At 46.6% G+C, this 19,458-nt stretch overlaps 1 pseudogene; it reads left to right on the top strand.

The window, feature by feature from the left end:
- Positions 1 to 1,245: 1,245 nt before the first annotated feature.
- Positions 1,246 to 15,180, top strand: LOC149363017 (techylectin-5A-like; annotated as a pseudogene).
- Positions 15,181 to 19,458: the final 4,278 nt, after the last annotated feature.

Here is a 19,458-nt window from a genome sequence, read left to right as displayed (position 1 = left end):
GAGGCGAATTCGCCGTTTGGGCTGATAATTTTGCAGAATCCGTGCTGCTTGTGGGGAGGTTCTCCCCAACGTGTAGTTACGTATCGCCAATTTTGAGTCGCTGACAATGGTTTCTGCCAAGGATCCCGCAATGGCTAGATCAATAGCTGTTTCTTCTCCAACATGTGTGTGCTTAGGGCGTATAGTGCCCTCAGTTATGAGGGTACCATGTTCTGTGGTGACCGCAGATACCAACTTGTCAGCCGATGAATCTGCTACATCTACATGCACAACAGAAGTGAAAAAATTTCAAGTAAAGACCGAAAGGCGAGCGGCACACCTGCATAATATTTCATGCAGTTCAGCAGGTCATGCTCGCAACTTCGTCTATTTGTGACTTTAAGTCCAGAACACAGCGTGACAATTCTCATTCGATGTGTACCCTGCTGTTTGCGTTAAGCTGTTGTGCTTGTTCATCGTGTGATACTGTTTTTTATGCGAAGCATATTACTAGAGCTACACTACAGCCCGTCGAGCGCGGCGGTGGAGCTACCATTGACCTTGAGCGTGACCACGTGACAACATGACGTCACAGCAGAGGAGAGATGGGCTGCCGGCTCGCGGTCGGCCGCGGCGGGGGAGGCTCCACATCAGAGGCGCTGCAGCTGACCACGTGACGCTACAGCAGCGGTATAAAGCTGAGCTTGCCTCGCTCTCCGGGCACTTACGAGGCGGTCAGGTGTTGGGATGCCGCCTAGAAGCAGGGCTGATTTGAACGAGAAGCTTCGCATCTGACTAGGCTTAACCTTAGCTAAGCCTCAGCCATTTTTTTTTCTCGCTGACAAAATAGCGCGGTAACACATGCTACAATCAGACTACCCTACAGTGGGCAAGGTAGAGCGTCATTTCGAGTCAGCTTGCATCATCAAAGTGGCTAGGGCAAGCAGATGACTGGATTGCCCCGTTGCCGCATCTTTTCTTCTCTCCGAGTTAATGTGATGTGGTAACGTGGAATTCGAAATCGCACTGTAACGTCGGTACCTGTTGATTGCTTGACTAAATATACAAGGCTTGACAGTGTATATATGAACCATGGTGTTCTGAATAACTTTGTTCTCAGTTCTCAGTTTATAGTCAAGACCACCGAGGCAACAAAAACCGTTCTGAAATGGCGTTATCTTCTTGGCTATTTCAGCTCAAGAGGCTGCCTTCTAGGAACTGCCCGTCAGTAAAAAGAAAACGTCGAGCCCTCTGACTTCAGCGAGAATGACTTCGAGTTTCAGCATCTACATCAGCGTGCTCCTGGTCTGTGTGGCACCGTTTGCAACACCTTTCGCGGCCGCAGACAGCCCCTCTATTGCAAATGCGGAGAACCGCGTCCAAGAACTGGCGAAAGAGTTGGCAAATATTAAAAGTAAGTTTAGGCGTCTAACATTGATCCTCTCGATACACAACGACTGGTACAGAGTTCTTTTAGCGTGACTCTTTTAGAACGTGATACCGCTGCTGCTGATTGGTAAGATGTTTTTGCAAGAAATGCGGAAGCAAATTTTTTCACTATTAATGAAAAAAAAAACTTTTTCGATGGTTAGCAGTGTCATAAGCACTCTTGCGAGCCGCGTTTTCAGAATTCTGTGTACTACAGCCTATACATAAAATGCATGCAATGAGACCTCTAATACACAAAGAGGCAATTTGTTGGTAGATTTGTGTAGTTTTTAGTATTTCTGGCGTGTGCCGTTACTGTATTTTGAACGAACTCTAAAACTGGTATGCAGAAATTAAGTCTTATGAAGTGTTAAGAATGATTCACGGAGTCCTTCAAGTTGAGTAAAAATAAACGCGAGTCCATTCAAGTGTGACTGGGAGCTAAAAATAAAAGCTATGTGCGAAATGGCGCCATTTCTTGGCAAAAAAAAAAATAGGTAACCAATAGAGCAGGCTGGACGTTGTGATGATTCAGAAACAGTTATCTAACGAGTCGCACGCAGGCTGCCCTAGCCAATTCCTCTTCGTTTTGTCGCTCCTAGGATGCCTGGGAGAATACGCAATGAATGAGGACGCACACACATCCTGCCATGCTTGTGTTCCTATTCTATGGGGAGGAATACTTTTATTTTGAGCTCCTGTAAAAAAAAAAGATGCCCAGGCTTAGCTTGGTTAAGCCAAGAATGCGTTGCATATTGCGCGGCGCCCCTAGCGGGAGGAGCGGGAGTCAGGTGGTGGCTGCGGCCGCGCGCGACCGCGCGAGTTGGGGCCCAGCTTTTCCTCCGGCTGTCGTCACGTCACGTCACGTGGTTGCACTAAAGGTCAATGGTGGCTGCCCGGCCGCGCCCAAGGGCTGAACTGAGTGATTGCAATATGCAACGCATAAAAATTTTTAAGCAGCTAAATGAGATACTCTAGGAAAAAAACGGCGTATCGCATACGGTCCCACGCTAAGGGATAAGTAATTTACTCCCATATGGGATTATTACTGCTTACAGTACTAAAAGAGGCGTCCTGTGGTGTACCATAGCCACATGTTTGGGTGAAGAGGGAATCATTGCTGCAAGCACGGAGCGCGTAGAAATGGGAGAACTGCATGCCCTCGTATGCAGTTAACTGCGGGCAGCACATTCGTTTAGGCATTGAGGGTGACTCCGAAGGAATTTCCGTGGGACAGACTGCCAATTAAGCCGCCACTGACGTAGTGTACAGCAGAGCAAGTGACGATCACCAGCAATAAGAGCGTGACGAATCTAAGGGTTGCTGCGGAACTAAGTATTAGTGCTGTACCCGTAGAAAGGAGCTGGACGCGGGATTGACATTCGAGTCGATCTATGGTGTGTTCGAGCTGGGAGCCAAATAGTGAAGTATGAAGAGAAGAAAATTGAAAGTTAATGTTGGGATGAATTGTTAGTCTTCATGGAAAGTAATGAGAGCTACTGTAACGCTCAGCCAAAAGCAACCGAGCAACGGGGTTTGCTACTCAGCGAATTGTGGAGACCTAACGGCACTCTTACGGACGAAATGTCGCGGAAAGTGAGGACGCAGGATCTCCTTAGCTTACACGGATGTCCAGTTTAAATGCTGCCAAAAGCGCACCGCTGCCCGATTGAGAAACAAACCCCGCTGATCGGTTACTTTTGGCGACGATGGTGCGTGTGGTGGTTGATCGAGCGTGAAATCTACCAGTACGGCACCTGAAGCAAGCAACGTGGCGCGACAGGACAGAAAATTACTTTCGCGTCCGTTATTTTCATGAGAGTTCCACCTGGAGGGATCAAGGTGGCAGTTTCTTGGGATGGGGACGGTGTTCTGCTGATTGATTACCGACCAGCCGAGACAAATGTGAGAGACGCCTATTATGGCCAAGCGCAGCTTTAGAGTTCCCAGGCCATCAAAAATGCAAGCTTAGGAAATTTCAGCACAGTTTTCACTGTTTCATGACGATACCCGCAACATGAACACCCCACGTAGCTCAAGACGCTGTACGAGATAGCGTACTCGAAGGCGCCCACAATTAATGTTCTGTTTGCGCTACGGCTTAATGTTCTGACTTCTTAGCGATTCCACTTTCAAGAACGGCCTTTGAGGGCAGCGATTTCCCGTTGATGATGAGCTTGAAGTCGCCATTGAACACTATTTCCAAAGGTTCAAGAAATATTTTATTCTTTAGTGATTAAATCACTTGGGGACCGATGTGTCAAGTGCGTTGGCGCCATCAAGTGCGTCAACAGTCAAGCGGTACATGTTCGTTGGCGGCTGATAAAAATAAACCCTTGGGTTCGGATTCTTGCTTCTCTTTTAGGCTCACAGCTTTTTGAGCCGCAGTCGTATTGGACACTGCGCACGTTTACAAGCACCACGAGAATGGCAAGTGAAGTTTTGTATGAAAAAGGGCCCTTTTTATAGCGGTTGATGTGGGATGTGAAGTTATTTGCTTTTTCTAGATATCGTGCGAGGTAGCTATACCTTTAGAAACCTGTGCCTTTATTCGTTTCTTGGGAAATCCTCTAAATACACCGAATTTTGGACAGTGTCTTGATTAAAAGGCACAAGGGAACTGTCGCCCTATTACATAAAGCGATGTCCTTCGCAGTGACCATAAGACCACGGCACTGCACAGACCTACTGCGTGGAGGACAGAGGACAAGCGGTCTCTACACCATCTTTCCGAATCCGAAAGATCCCATGGGGACTGTTGTGCACTGCGACATGGAGATGGATGGCGGGGGATGGACGGTAGGTGAAGCCTGGCGGCGATCTTGAGGTAGACTCAGGTGGTGTTCGAAGTTTGATTAATTAATGTCGCTTATTGCGAGTTGTCAAGCGCTGGTTTTTGGCGGACGGGGGAGGGGCGAGATTACTTGAACCTGCACTGCTTAAACAGCAGCATTCCTGATTGTGCTGGCAAATTTACCCGCAGGTTCAAAACTTGAGGGCACACTTCAGTTCCACCTTAATGGTATGACACGATTGCGCTGATGGGTCCCTTCAGCAGCCTGGGGTCCTCTTTGAGTATCACTTCGCAGACACCGACGCTGTTTTCTCTTAATGTACCACCACATAACGGTTAACCCAAGCTTTTACAGGGCGATAGCATCAGGAATTCCTCCCGCGTAAGTACTCGTTCTCTGTCACCTAGGTTCTGCCTACACGAACGCATATACGGAATTCGTAGTTATCTGCTTTACATTACCACAGGCCCTCATACCGCTTTTGACGCAGCGGTGCGCCGGTTAAACTATAGGTCAAAAACCATCAGTGGATCTTCTGAGACCTAGGTTGCTCTTCCCGAGCAACACCTCGCGGCCAATCATTGATATAACTGCCACCTGCCATAGTGGGCAGTTTGGTGACAATCCGGTATGCAGGTTGCCGCCAGCCCCGTTGGGCAGCTTGTGATGACGTCACAAGGTTGCGTGACCTAGGAGGCTGGCGGATCACTTGTTCTGGTGATATTTCGCTCACGACGCCGCCGCCGACGAAGATCGCGCTGGGTTTTCCCCTGAACGTGATCCTTAACGCTCTCGCGCTAAAACCCCATGTCTTGCAGAAATTGTTGTACCGGTATCAGGACACCTAGAGCGCAGTCAATGCAAGCCAGTGCATTTCTGCTAGCATAATGCCATTGTAGTTGTAAATGGAAATCTAGGAAATGAACAGAGACTGAAAGCAAGGGGGTCACGGACCTATACACTTGCAGAAAAGAGAGAGCGGACTGAGAACATTCCAAATGCACATCCTCAAAAACGTTTCGCTGATATCTTTTGGATAATATATACCTGGTGTTTTATTTTAGAAGCTCCAAAATTTTTAAAAATAAGGTTTTTGAGGTAAACAGTTGGCAGCCGTCAATAAACTTGCTAATCATGTTAACTAGTAAAGTGATCAACTCAATAGAGATAGTTCACTTTTTTGCCTATTGCTGAGAGACGACTGATTTCAACCAAAGATTTTTTGCCGGCGTTAGCAATAGCCATATAAATTTCTAGAATTTTGAAAAGATGATCACCTCATCGCTGTGGATCGACTAATTTGGGCCATCCATTTCTGCTGCGGAATGGCGCAGAGCGATGTCAATCAAGTTGCGACACTGCGTGACACACGTGACATCCTCTGCCCCACCCGCGTCAGAGCACAGAAGTGGCAGGAGCGGAGAGCACTCCAACGCGAGCGGTGCTGAGATTGACACGTGGCAGGCCCGTCTGGAAGAGTCGTGCTATGAGTGACGTCGTTTTGAGCCCACTTGCAAGCGCACGGTTTTGAAATGGCGCGGGAAATGGGACAAATTAGTCGAGAAGCAGCAGCCATGGTAATCACGTTTTCAAAGTTCTAGAAACTCTTGTGGCTTTTACTAACGGGCAGCTAAAAATCTCTGATTACAATCAGGTGGCTGTAGGAAGTAGGTAAACGTTTACTATTAAAATTCAGTTTATCACTTTACAAGTTAGCGCTACTACCCTGCTTTTTGACGTCCGTCAGCACTGGCATTACTATGCCCCAAAGGTCTTCTCTTTACCTCAAAAACCCTACTTTTGTATAATTTTGGGCCTTCCAAACAAAAAAAAAAAACATCCGGTGTAATACCCGTGCCACACGGACAGATTTAATGCCATTAAGTGCTTACTGCCTTAAGTTTAATGGCATTCGTGTGGTGCCACACGCATAAATTTAATGGCATTAGCCTTACTGCCATTCGCGACCTACTGAGTTCGCCACAACTCATTCGCCCGTGCAATGTGTACTCTCGTTCCCATTCCACACGCAGAAAAGCGTGCAGCTTTGTTAGTAACAACTTCCTAGCCAGTAGGAAATGGTTGATTCTTAACTTTCAGTCAGATGAGGCATCTATATCGCATTTTCGTTGCAAAGAGAGCCATTTTAACCAGCCTTATTGACAGGTACTCTCGACTTATGTGCTGACATGTGAGTTTATGGCTACTTTTTCGACTTGTAAAGCAGGAACAGCCGTATTTTCTGGAAAGTCGTTTTCACATTACATTTGAACAACATTCCCGATATATTATACTCATTAGGAATGTTTATATTCAGATGAAACTTTTGACCACCTTGCAAGCGTTATCGTCATCGCCACTTTCGATAATGGCATTAAATGTGGACGTGTAGCACCAACTCCAAAAATAATGTCATTAACAAACTTAAGGCCTTAAGCATTTACTGCCATTTCTTGTGCGCGTGTGGCACGGGTATAACTCCTCCAAATACGAAGGCGTAAATTTCTTCTCAGAAGCTAAATAAATTCAAAATGCCTTGATAATAGCCATAAGTTCTTCGTTTCAGATTAAAAATGCAATTAGTAATTGTGACGTCCTGGCGCGTCATATTACTATTCGATCAAGCATGACATAGGCAGTGTGGTTACTAAATACTTGACATGAGTTTCATTCGCACAGTTTGGAAATATTGTTCATCGAATCCAAAAGTAGATGTCACTGTGGTAGGGAGCAGATTCTGAAGATCTCGTCGTCGCAGAAACTTCATGTTCTCGCTTCAGTAAAAATGACAATTACTTCGGGAGTTCGCTAGTGCCACGGTCTGAAATGTGTGCCCTTTCTCGGTGACGCAGGTAATCCAGAAGAGGGGCCAGTACGGCAACAGTGTCTATTACTTCTTCCGAAACTGGACCGAGTACGCCAAGGGTTTCGGGGATCCAGCCAAAGAATACTGGATAGGTACGGAATTTTTTACACCAGACTTACGATCTAGTTGCCAGATCTTTTACGACAGTATATTTAGGCCGACAAGGCGCTGTAACGTTATCAGAAAAAAAAAACACAGAGAGATAGATGAGAACTATTCAACTGCCGTAAAATATAAAAAAAATTACATAGACATCTGTTTACTTGATATCCGAGGGCAAGTTGTTCGCGTAATTGCACCGGGAGTGAAAGCATTTTCTGGTTTGTCCCCAGAAAACAGAAATTACAAATGTGGAACTATTCCAACTGCAAGTAGCCACAGACGGATTCACTGTGTACAGGCCGGGATTGTTTTCAGTTGAACGTTTCGCTGCTGACGTGCTCTCTCGATAGTGCCTGCGTGGTTCATGTACACATCAGACTGTGATAGCACGGTTTACAACAAACTTCTCGTTGCAGTAATGTTAGTTGACAGTGATAGTACGTCGCCCACAAGTGTCTCACAGCAGACGCGCACTAAGCCCGAACTCAGTGCTTGCCCAGCGTTGCGTAACGCCGCGTTGAACGGCATCGTCACTGGGCGCAGGCACGAAAGTGCGACAAAACACTCAAGCACATATGAATTGGGCCCTCCTGATGCAAATGTGAAGAAACAGTGAACGGTTGATGAAATCTTCCAGCCCATATCTAATCGCCGTATTCAGCCGGCCGCACCAACTCTCCCCATGGGAAAGGGTTACAGCTGGTCCGGGGAGAGCAGCCACGTTGCTGCCTTCTCAAAAGTGGACTGATCCTTCCTTGTGGCGAGTAAAGCATGCAGTGCAGAGGAATCCGGAGGTCGTTGCCGACGCGTGCTTTCTCTGCGGCACTCAATGGTCCACACCTGAGAGGATTTTCGGCGCCGGCTCAGATCTGGAATCGCCAGATCTCTGCGTTTTCTTCCGTCGCCTCGCACCAGGTGCCAAAATTGTGACTACAGCGCCGCCGGTAGCCCTTGCGCTGACGAGGAGCAAAAGAGCTACATTACGAGGAGCTACATTATGTTTCGGTTTTAATATCTTCGCGAGTTCCGCTAACATTTACTGGGGAAAGCTATAGCTTGCACAACGCTTTATTGTCGGATACAAGTTAAGTCTGCAGGGAAGCTCCGCCCACATTCAGCGACCCTCGCACAGAATTGTGCCACGACAAAATGTAGTCAGTAGTCAAAACATGGCAGAGAAGGTAACCAGCATACAACATTATGAGCTAAAAAATTTTGTTGCCCCTGGCTTGTTTAATGCAGGCAAACATTGGAAATCTGTTTCCGCTTAGTATTCCTATTGGTGAACAGAGTTACATAGGACGCCGCCGACCTTGGCCCATTATTACCAACTGCTGCTATTTAAAGTTTTATCCTACTGAAGTACGATACACAGGGTGTTCAAACTTAGACCTGACTGATTTTTTTTAAAAACATGCGAATCGCCGTACGCTAATGCCGCTTTTGCTCCTTGGTAATGCTGCCAAGCGGCCACAAATTGGGGTATTAATTCTCCGCATAAATTCAATAGTTAGCTAAAAATCATTTTAACTTTTTATTGCCTGAAATTAGCGTGCAAATTTATATTGAGAACTTATTTGCTTTTCAGGGCTATTCCATTTGTACAATTTTAGTAACACGCCTGTGCCCTGAGATACGCATGTCTAAAGTTTTGTCCCACTTCGTCTAAGTCGTCTGCCATTAGCGTACGGCGATTCGCATGTTTTTAAAAAATCAGTAAAGTCTAACTTTGAACATCCTCTATTTGACGTGCAGTTTAGTGGAGATGCCCTTTGGGGCAGCATTTTTTAACCGCTCTTTACTCAATCTTTTTTTTTGCCCCATCGCTATTGGTCAGTGCTGTCTTTGATACTGAAACCGGTGACGCATCGCTTGCTGCCTGTCAGCCCTTAATCTATAAGCTGCAGTTTCCAACAACAACTAGAGAAAAAATAATGGGGAAGAATTATAGTTGAAGTACCGAACTCCGGAGAGCGCATTTTGGAAAGATTATTTACCCCATTTATTTGTTCGATGTCCACCTAGTTTTCCGCTCAGGGGCCATACTAATAGAGTGAGGCCGGCGTCAACACGGCGGGACATTCTGGGCACGTTTGATATCGTTTAAATGACGGAAAGCGTTAGACGGTCTTTTCTCTGTGTCCCACCATCTCCCACTTTCTTCACCCTATTGGTTACTATTGGTGTTTCTTGCCATTTGTTTAGTTTATCGACTGGTCACCTACTTTGTGTTGTCGCTTGTCGCTTGAGGGCAATTGAAATGTAAGAATTTGAAAGGAACAACACAGGCCAATATCTGGCGCTACCCGTAGCCACTTACAGTTAGTCAAGCGAACCATGTTAGTTTAGCCACTCCAAAAAAGTTTCAAAATAGAAACCTGCAAACAACTGGCAGTCGAGTGTCGTGTGGTGACCTACAAGCATTTTGCGGAAAGCGGCGAATAAATCATAAGCAGCAACCGGCTGTAATAATACAGGGATAAAAAATATGGAAATGAGACGATCTCGTTCCCGTGTCATGCGAACTTGATTTTGTTGCGGTCAGAAAGCTATGCCGAAGATATTTGTTTTTGTAGTCATTTGTAGAGCATGAAATAAGGTAATTAAGCCGCAACCTCGACTTAATCATTGACAGCTCCATCAGTGCCTTTTGGAACGTAACACGGGCTGCCTGATATCACCACCGCACGCCGGCACTGTTTGGCCAAAACGCGCACTTCTACAAAAATTTGTTGTGATTCTGATGTGTAAGTAAAGCAGCGCTAGACGCGGGACGAAGGAAGAACAACACAGCACAAGGCGCTACTAGCAACTCGATTTTTATTCCGCCAGAAGCGATATATATATCCGGAAGGTAAGAACACAAAAACATAAAGATAAACAGTACAGACACTCAGATACATAAAGTGCAGTCATTGCAGGTGCATGCAGAAGTCACAAAGTTAGATAGCGAATTTCTTTGTCAAGTAGCTTAATGGATGGCTTGCTGACGCAGTTCTGTCCTCTCTGTTGAATGATTAGTGCCTCGAAGACTTCCCTTGCTCTTTTCGGTCTATATTTCTTAATAACGCTCGTGCGGTCCAGGAAAGGTGTGCAGAACTGCGAATATGAGCCTGTTGGCTGGAAAGCAGCCGCAGCGAGCAAGGCTCGCGCAGCCACTCGTGCCCCCTCGCCGACAGCCGCGCCGCTAGCGGCGCGCGCTGTCCCTATAGGAAACTTTGGCCGGAGATTCGTGACCAGGAAAAAACATTGAAGGACTATGGTCGTAGCAATCTCGAGCCGACAGTGAGGAGAAGGAAGAAGGGTCTGCGCCGGCGAGCCAGGATGACTCATGCTCCAAGGATATCATCATCATCATCATCATCATGCTCCAAGCGGCGACATGTCCGATGAGAGTCTGGGCTTGCTTTGCGCGACGGCGGGCGCACGGCGCTGGTTTCCAGAGAGGCCAGCGGAATGTGGGCAAGAGCACAATACTTATTCCGCCAGCACGGCTCCAGCCCTGCCGCGGTGGCTCAGTGGTTACGGCGCTCGGCTGCTGGCCCGAAAGACGCGGGTTCGATCCCGGCCGCGGCGGCTGAATTTCTCGAAGGCGAAATTCGAGAGGCCCGTGTGCTGTGCGATGTCAGTGCACGTTAAAGAACCCCAGGTGCTCGAAATTTCCGGAGCCCTTCGCTACGGCGTCTCTCATAGCCTCAGTTGCTTTGGGACGTTAAACCCCAATAAACCAAACCAATAACCCAAGCCAGCACGGCTCCCAAGGACTCCTTGTGTATCATTGATAATCTTCTGTATACACTACATAAAAAGGTGATCAGGAAAGAATCGCTGCTGCTCACACGTTTATCTTGAGATGCGGCTCCCTCTACTTCAACCTGATCTGGCCTGTACTGCTGTGCGTTCGTGACGCGGGACACCGACGCGCGAATAGCGATAGATTTCATCATTGTAATCACGGTACGCATGAGCGCGTACAGTCGGGGACAAAAGTCTCCGGACCACGTGTTCCTCTAACGAAGCCGATAGCACTGCTATTGGTCGTCGGCTGGAGGCCACACTTGTGGAGGTAAAAGTTAAATTTTTGTTCTTTCATCTCCACAAGTGCAGTCTCCAGCCGCTGACTGATAGTAGAGCTATAAGCTTCGTTTGAGGAAGACGTGGTCCGGAGACTTTTGTCCCCGACTGTACATCACCGAAATCGCAAGTATCCTCTTCACATCTGCGCAGTTGAGCGCAGGGTGGCTGCTAAGATGTTTTGAGAGGCAGGGATATAATTGTTTCTCTAACAGGAACGACGTCAAACTTGCAGGTCATCAAGCCGCCCATGGTGAACCTTAGGCCAAAATGAATGACGTCTACCTCTGCTGAGAATATCGCCTGAATACACAACGCACTAATGCCGCTAAAAAGGTGAAGGGCGGAAAAAGCCAGCTGATACGTTGCAGGAAACTTCCACCCTGAATAAAAATATTTTCGATGAATAAATCAGCGCGGCAAACCTGTTTTTCGCAAGGTGGCTTTCCCGTTCACTAACTACAGGGTCTGTTCTGAAAGTAGTAGGACTGGTTTTTCCCTGGGCGAACGGGCGGACGAGAGGCGGTCTGTGCGTGCAGGATCGTTGAAAGGGGATATTGGGAATGCTGGGGAAAATCGCCAGTCGGGACTCGGCTGTTGAAGAGAGGAGGTCGCTTGTACTGTGAACCCCTGTCGAAACGTCTCGTCACGCAGAATCGTCGAGCGTTTACTGGATCAGCGATACGCGATCAAATCTTGAGTAAATCTTGGCAAAACGGGCAAAGAGACTCATGACATGATTAAGGAGGCCTACGGTGACGCTTCCATGGGTAGATCAGGTGTTTTTTGAGTGGCACAAGCTGTTCCGAGAAGGTAAGGAAAGAGTGGAGGAAGACGACCGCTCCATACGCCCTTCGACCAGCAAGACCAACGAAAATGTGTAGCGAGTGAAACATTTACTTAACAGTGATCGTAGAATGAGTATCAGGATGATTGCTGATGACTTGAGCCTTCCTCAAACCCAAGTATTTGAGATCGTGACAGAAAACTTATCCATGAGGAAAGCGTGCGCGAAGTTGGTGCCGGGACTGTTGTCAGAGGAGGAAAAGGCCAACCGGTAGGATCTTCTTCATCATGTGAATGAGGACCCCGATTTTTTGCCCAGCACAAGGCGGCAACGCTGCCTCAGCCTCCCTAGAGCCTCGACTTGGCCCCGCCAGACTTTTTTCTATTCCCGAGAATAAAATCGACGCTCGAGGGGAAACATCACGGATCGGTAGAGGTGGTTTAACAGGCCGTGACGAGGGAGCTAAACAGCATTCCGGTCCAGGCGTTCCTGGAGGAGTACGAAAACTGTAAAACTTATTGGCAGCAGCGTGTAGGTGCGGAAGGGTGCTACCTTGAAAAATTGTAATCGTTTGTACTAATCTCTTGAATAAATTTTGTTTAAAAAAATGAGTCCTACTACTTTCAGAACAGACCATATATGTGTTACGTTGTTGTTCACGGTGATACATACGACTTGATCGGAAACCAGTTTGTTATATACATCGCCGTTTCCTTCAAGCAATATTTTCGCTCTTTTCTTTGCTACTTCGCGCTGAATTAATTGGTTCTTTTGGATTTTTTGCAGGCAACAGGGTGTTGCATGCTCTGACAACGCTTCCGGAAAGGATGCAGCTGAGGGTCATTCTGAAGGGCAACGACACCGTCGCTATTGACTACGACAGTGTGAAGGTCGAAAATGAGGCTGGCCTGTTTAGGATGAGGATGGGAAGGTTCCTGCGTCCGCTTGGTACGTAATGAAACGCCGGCGTCATTTAGTATTGAAATGACAACTAAAGTTACGGTCTAAAGAGGAAAGAATTTTAGGCCCCTTGGCCACACAAGTAGGACGTAAGAAGCGCAACGGAGAGTATGTAAGAAAAAACTGAGCAGGCAGGATGGGCGAATTTTTTTTTGAAAACACACGTCCCAGCGTGACAGAAGTCGACTGAGCGCAGGTTTTCTCAAGTGGAAGCATAAGAAATGCGAAAACGTCACACTGACCTCTGTAAATGGAGCGTGAAAGTCAACGATCCAGAGATTGTTCTTGCATGAATAGTCATGTACGATTTTCTAAATAAAAATATGGCAGCTGTTTATGTTCTGCAGCGTAAAGCGCTGAGCTCAATGAGAGCTTCTGCAGTGTTGCTGCGTGCCTTTTGCTAGTGTCTAAGCCGTCTAATAAAATCTGGGACCTACAGATATGGCAGCAACCAGGAGTACCCCAACTACTGCTGAGGGAAGGCAGCCAAGTGCTTAGCACAAGTCAGAGGTCACGCGACCATGAATCCACGATCGTCTCGTGATCGGTCACATAATCATATCTTGACGGTGTACGCTACCGCCGAGGATACTGAAGTTTACCGGTTAATTAGCGATGGCTGAGGTAGTGTGAAATTCCAGTGGTAGTCGGAGTGTTTCGTAACTTTCGGGGTTTAGGCGATAGTGATGGAGTATACCCGTGCGTAGTAACCAGAGGGAGTTAGAGGGCTCAGATTAGGCAGAAGCCATGCATGGTCGCTTATGGACCGATTAATCTAAGACGAGTCTGCGGTCTGAAAGAAGTATTGATAGACAGGGATGTAAGGAGGGAATCGCATGCGATCACGAATCTCGTCATTCTTTCAAGACTGGCAATCTTGTCTATCAGAGTGCCTCTTTGTCACGACACCATGCGTGACGACCAGGGCCCGTCACTACGACCTCGAATAATTGAAAGCTTGGCATTAACAGCTGTCACGGTAAAAGAAACAAAATGGACGGGGCAACGCGGCAGCGGGACAAACTCACGCCTGCACATGGGCCGTGGCAGGCGCCAGATATTTCAATGAGATATCATGTGAACAAGTCGATTTCATTCACTGGATAGCGTCCTTTTGAGGGGCCACCGGAGGATCTGGCTTTCCGTGAACTTAGATGATGCGCCGAGCACTGCGTGCGGACATTCCCGTCTCTCCTGCCCCAGCACCAGCATGCATCAGCATGGACATGACACGTTCTGAGCGCTGCGAGCCCATCTGCATTCGCTATTGTAAACGATATGATCTGCTGTTGATTGCCTGTTGTTTATAGTTTTTCTTTGGTTGTGTTTCCTCGTCCCTATTTTAATAACGCTTGGTATAAAAGTTCCCCACGATCATTATCGAACGCCTCCAGGTGAGAGTTCAACTGCCACGTGTGTTACATCTTGATGAGCGGAGAGGCCGTTATCGCAGACGCCTGGATGTATTTAAAGTCTTTAATATCGGCGGTGTATTGCCAAGGTTGCCGAGAAAACGGACTGCGTTGCGCTTCGGTCTTAGCTCTGTAATTGTGGCAGTTTTCTGAGAAAGCAGAATTAACGAACAGAGGAAAAAGAACCCCTGACGTCCAAATCTGAACAGTTCCATATTTGTTAACAAGACACTTTTTTAAAAAAAGATGCCAATTATTTTTCCTACATCATGTAAATAAGTAAAAGTTGTAACGGCGCACGGGGCAAAGTCATTGCGTCCGAAAGCACGCTGAATTATGAAACGGGTGACTTTCATTGCTGTTTGCGACTACATTAGCTGATATACTCTGTTTGACTTTCACCGTCCCTCTGACACTCAGCCCAATGTGCCGCACAATACGCAGGCTGGGACGCGCTGAGCGACACCAACGACCTCGCCTTCACGACTTTCGACCGAGACTACGACCTGGTAGGCGAAAACTGCGCCGCCACGTATCGCGGAGCCTGGTGGTACAGGGGCTGTCACTTGGCAAACTTGAATGGCCTGAACCTGAACGGACCGCACTCCAGCTACGCGGATGGCATTGAGTGGGCGATCCGAGGAAAACCCTCTAGGGACTACTATTATTCCTACCCCAGCGTCCAGATGATGATACGGCCAGCTATGGCGTATGCGGAGAAGCTCATTAAAAAAGGCTAGTGACCTCGAGGCGTTGGCAAGCCCAGAGCGTGGCTAGCCAGTCTCTACGCACCTCAGTTACCTTCCGCCCCTACCCGTTTTTCATGGAATGTTGTTCGCCTCATATAAAAACAAAGCAAGTATTTCCTCACATTACTCATACTGTACCCTGACAGCTGGACATATTTCGGTCACACCTGATGAGAACTCGTACGTCAGGACAGCCCGAATCGATAATATAGGCTCCAGGTTAAAGAAGTTAGGCATTGCATTACTTGCAGACCCTTGGAAAATAAACGTTGCCTAATAAAAACCTAAAGTTGCGAGCGTCTGACTGGTGATCACTTGCTATTAGGACCCAAACTTCGGCTTAGTTATGTAACAATAAAGAGAGGGACGAATGTTGGTAGCGAGTACATTTACTGTTTTTTTTTTAGACGAGGAGACAGTTCACTCGCCGTAGTGACACTCACTGACTATGTCGTCCGGCTGCAGAACTTTACGTCGTGGTATCAAACATACCGAGCAATTCTGGCTAAAACCTTTTTTTCAGCGGGAAAAAAATTATGAACGCAATTCTTTTATATATCCTAAGGTTTCAATATAACAGTCAATAAATACATCCGCAGATCTTCGCTCGGCAGGGTCGCATTTTTTTGCTATTAACGTTTTTCTATCGTCAAAAACGTTCCGCATTTTCCGGTTCCGGTTTTCTGTGGCAGTCTTAGGTACTCGGTGGAAGTGAGAAAAAAAGGTTGAAAGATTTTGCTGCACATCGCAAGCATAGATTATTACATTCAATATTTCTATAACAGTGCCTTGCAATATTCCGATATTCCAAATTTTTTGCCCAGAAATGGTAAACATGCGCTAGCTGTGGTTGCCGCATTTAGATCGGAGGTGAAATGCCAAAACCATTCGCGTGATATGCGATGTCAACGCATATTAATCCCCGGTGGCCGAAGTTATCCCTGACCACTACGGCACCTCTTTTAAGGTAGGTGCAGATTGGAGCCATTAAACCGCATGTACCATGTAGTCCGTACCATATGGTACCAGAACAGACAGCTTATATGATTGGCCTGTTGTCTTGACATTCTTCGAGGGCATCAAGGCCCTATGCGAAACTTACAATCACAGGCGCACAGGCCCTGTGCGAAACTTACAATCAAGGCCTGTACACCTTAAAACTAGTAAGTGCTTGCGCAATTGGCACAAAACGCAAGGCGATTATTAAATATCTGTCTTCAAAAGAAAACAGGCTAATGGACAGACCCATGGCTTGAGCCCTAATATTTTCTTTTTCAATAAGAAATGCTCCGCGCTTTTTGTCTAGTGCGCGTGTCTTTGTGAAAGAGAAAAGATGGTGGCGGAACTAATTGTTTATTTTATTTATTTATTTTTATTTATGACATACTGCAGGCCGTGAGGCCCAAGTAGGAGTGGATACAGAAACAGACCACAAATTGAGCAATAATAGTAAAGTGCGAACGGAACACGAGCAGCGCGAAATGACGTGGAAGAGATAAAGCAACTAACAAAACAAACTAAAAAACAAACTAACAATGGTCACTTATCAGGTCAAGAGACCATACACACGAAGCTGGTAAGCTGTTCCAGTCATTGATGGTTTGCGGAAAGAAAGAGTGCTGAAATAAGTTAGTCTTTGCAAAGAACGGGGTCAGAGAAAGGGGGCGGGAGTATCGGGTTTGTCTGGTGACCATCACCGCTTTTGAGCCAGGGTTTAGGTCTAGGTTTATAAGGTTAAACGTCCTAAAGTGACTCAGGCTTGGAGGGACGCCATAGTGGAGGGCTCCGGATAATTTCGACCACTGGGCTTTCTTTAGCGTGCACTGACACTGCACAGCACATGGGCCTCTAGAATTTCTCCTCCATCGAAATGCGACCTCCGCTGCCGGGATCGAACCCGCGTCTTTCGGGTCAGCAGCCGAGCAGCATAATCACCAAGCCACCGTGGCAGGTCACTTCAGCCAGGCGGCGAGCAATTGTTACAAAGCATTTGCACATATGACTCTCGTTTTTGACTAGAAGTCCGTGTTGCGAATGTAGCGCATTGTCTGCCTACTGCCTTATCTGCTGGTGTTCTGTCTCACTATGTGCGTTACAGGAATACCATTATCCGACTAACTATACCTCCTACCTCGTTGCGCGTTCGATGCCCTACATATAGTGCTTTAATGAGAGACGTGAGTTATTAACGTCAAAAGTCGGTTTTCGAAAACATTGCATGAACGTTCGATTCGGTGCATAAGAAAAAAAAAACGTATAACAACTTTTTTGAAAACTAACATCGAAGATCAAGTTCAACAGCAACAAGAAACGAATACACAAATGGATAAAGGTATACAATATGACTGCTGGACTGCTGTTGATGTGTATTGAAAAGCGTTCAGCATCGACAAGTCAAGAAAGACATACGGTAAAGAAGCCAAATGGGGCAGTGGCGCAGCATGTGCCCGCGCAAGAAAAACAAGCAAGGAAGGGAGACCGGAAGCATTAACACGCGTGGACTTAGAAAACTCCTTGTCTCTCAGTGATAATGAGGGCGTACTGACACAAAAGCTCGCTGCCATGCCTCGAGAAGACCTGCTAGATAGACAAAGTGAAATAAGTGAACGCGGCCTGCAGCTAGAGTTCTTTTCAATCTTCTCGTCTGCGCCAACATCATTCCTTTTGAGCTGCCGTATTCGTGGCGCCCTTCGAACCCAGCTGCATTCACGAGTTCGACGGTTTTGAACACCGATGTCGCGGTGGGCAAGGAGATGGCGGCGCGTTTTTTTTTTACATTTCATGTGCTTTCATGTTAACGCGGAAAACACCAATCTAAAGAGAATGTAAACAAAATCATCTATTAGACGTTTTTCCGGACGCTCTACAATTTTTGACGTCAGAGTTTTTATCCTTAAAGCGATTGCTAAGCAATTATTTTTTACAGTTTATATTTTTTGATTAGAACAAAATAAAAAATTCTTGAATATCTGATATATACCAGAGAACAATATAGTTTTAGTTACGGTGAACTATTGTGTCCCGGTATTTTTTTAAAACGCGGCTAAAGTTACCTGGGACACCCAGTAGGTTTAGTTTGGTTTGGTTTACTGGGTATAACGTCCCAAAGCGACTGAGGCTATGATTGGGTTATTGGTTTACTGGGGTTTAACGTCCTAAAGCAACTCGGCTATGACAGACGCCGTAGTGAAGGGCTCCGAAAATTTCGGCCACCTGAAGTTCTTTAACGTGCACTGACATTGCAAAGTACACAGGCCTCTTGAATTTCGCCTCCATCGAAATTTCACCGTCGCGGCTGGGATCGAACCCGCATCTTTCGGGTCAGCAGCCGAGCACCATAACCACTGAGCCACCATGGCTACTCCACCTGGTAGAAACTGTAACTTATGTCGTGAAAGAAAAGCTATAACTGCAAGACGAAACACGCATGTTTCAAACAGTAAATGTACCTGCAAGAAAGAAAATTTCTAGCCTTATAGATGTTCGTTCTGCTACGAAACGTGCGTGTTCACCTGCTGCGTTATTTAAAGGCAACCGAAATCCTTCATTCATACTGAAAATGTTTGAAGTGATGGTGGCGCAGTTAAATAAAGCGGAATACTCAATATACTGAGCTGCTGTATAAACAGCCCCTCCGTTCTCCCCCCAAGAAACGACGCACTAAGATATTCGCAGTCTAATCCATGATGTTGCGTTTAGATTACGCCCCCCCCCCCCCCCCACTAATTCATGAGAGCTGTTTAATAACCAAGATATTATTGGGCGGATGCAGTTGCTGCGAAGCGCCTATTCTCTTATTCCTTTTTTGATGCGAGAACATTAGAGGCCTCATCAGCAAAAAAATTGTTACGAGGCATCAAATTCCCCCACGGCTGGAGAAAGTGGTGCCCCTCATCCCGGATGAGCCGTCATTTTCCGCACAGGCATCAACATTAACTCAATAAATCCTGATGAAAGTGGCGTATATATGTAGTCTAGCGTTATTAGCCGAACGCGTGATGGTAATGTAATGCCCTATGCCAAGGGCCCTTAAGGTTAAATAAATGATGATGATGAAACTGAAAGAAATTAAGGTAATGAAAAAAACACTCAGTTGAGACCTTCTTCGCTGTCTCTTGATGTTGTTGAGAAGAATATAATGTTGATGATGGTAAATAACCACAGAGCGACTCCCAGTTTCGAAGTGGGATCACATCACTCGAAGTGAACTTCGGGTCAGTTTAAATGCTTAATTACTCTTAAAACAGCGCAGAAGAACAGCAAGGAGAAAACTATTTGCGCCTCACTGCCTCGCAGATACACCTGA

The sequence above is a fragment of the Amblyomma mixtum genome, chromosome 2, assembly GCF_055824585.1.
Source record: "Amblyomma mixtum isolate Tamu chromosome 2, ASM5582458v1, whole genome shotgun sequence".
NCBI lineage: Eukaryota > Metazoa > Arthropoda > Arachnida > Ixodida > Ixodidae > Amblyomma > Amblyomma mixtum.
This window is presented reverse-complemented; position numbering and strand designations above follow the sequence as displayed.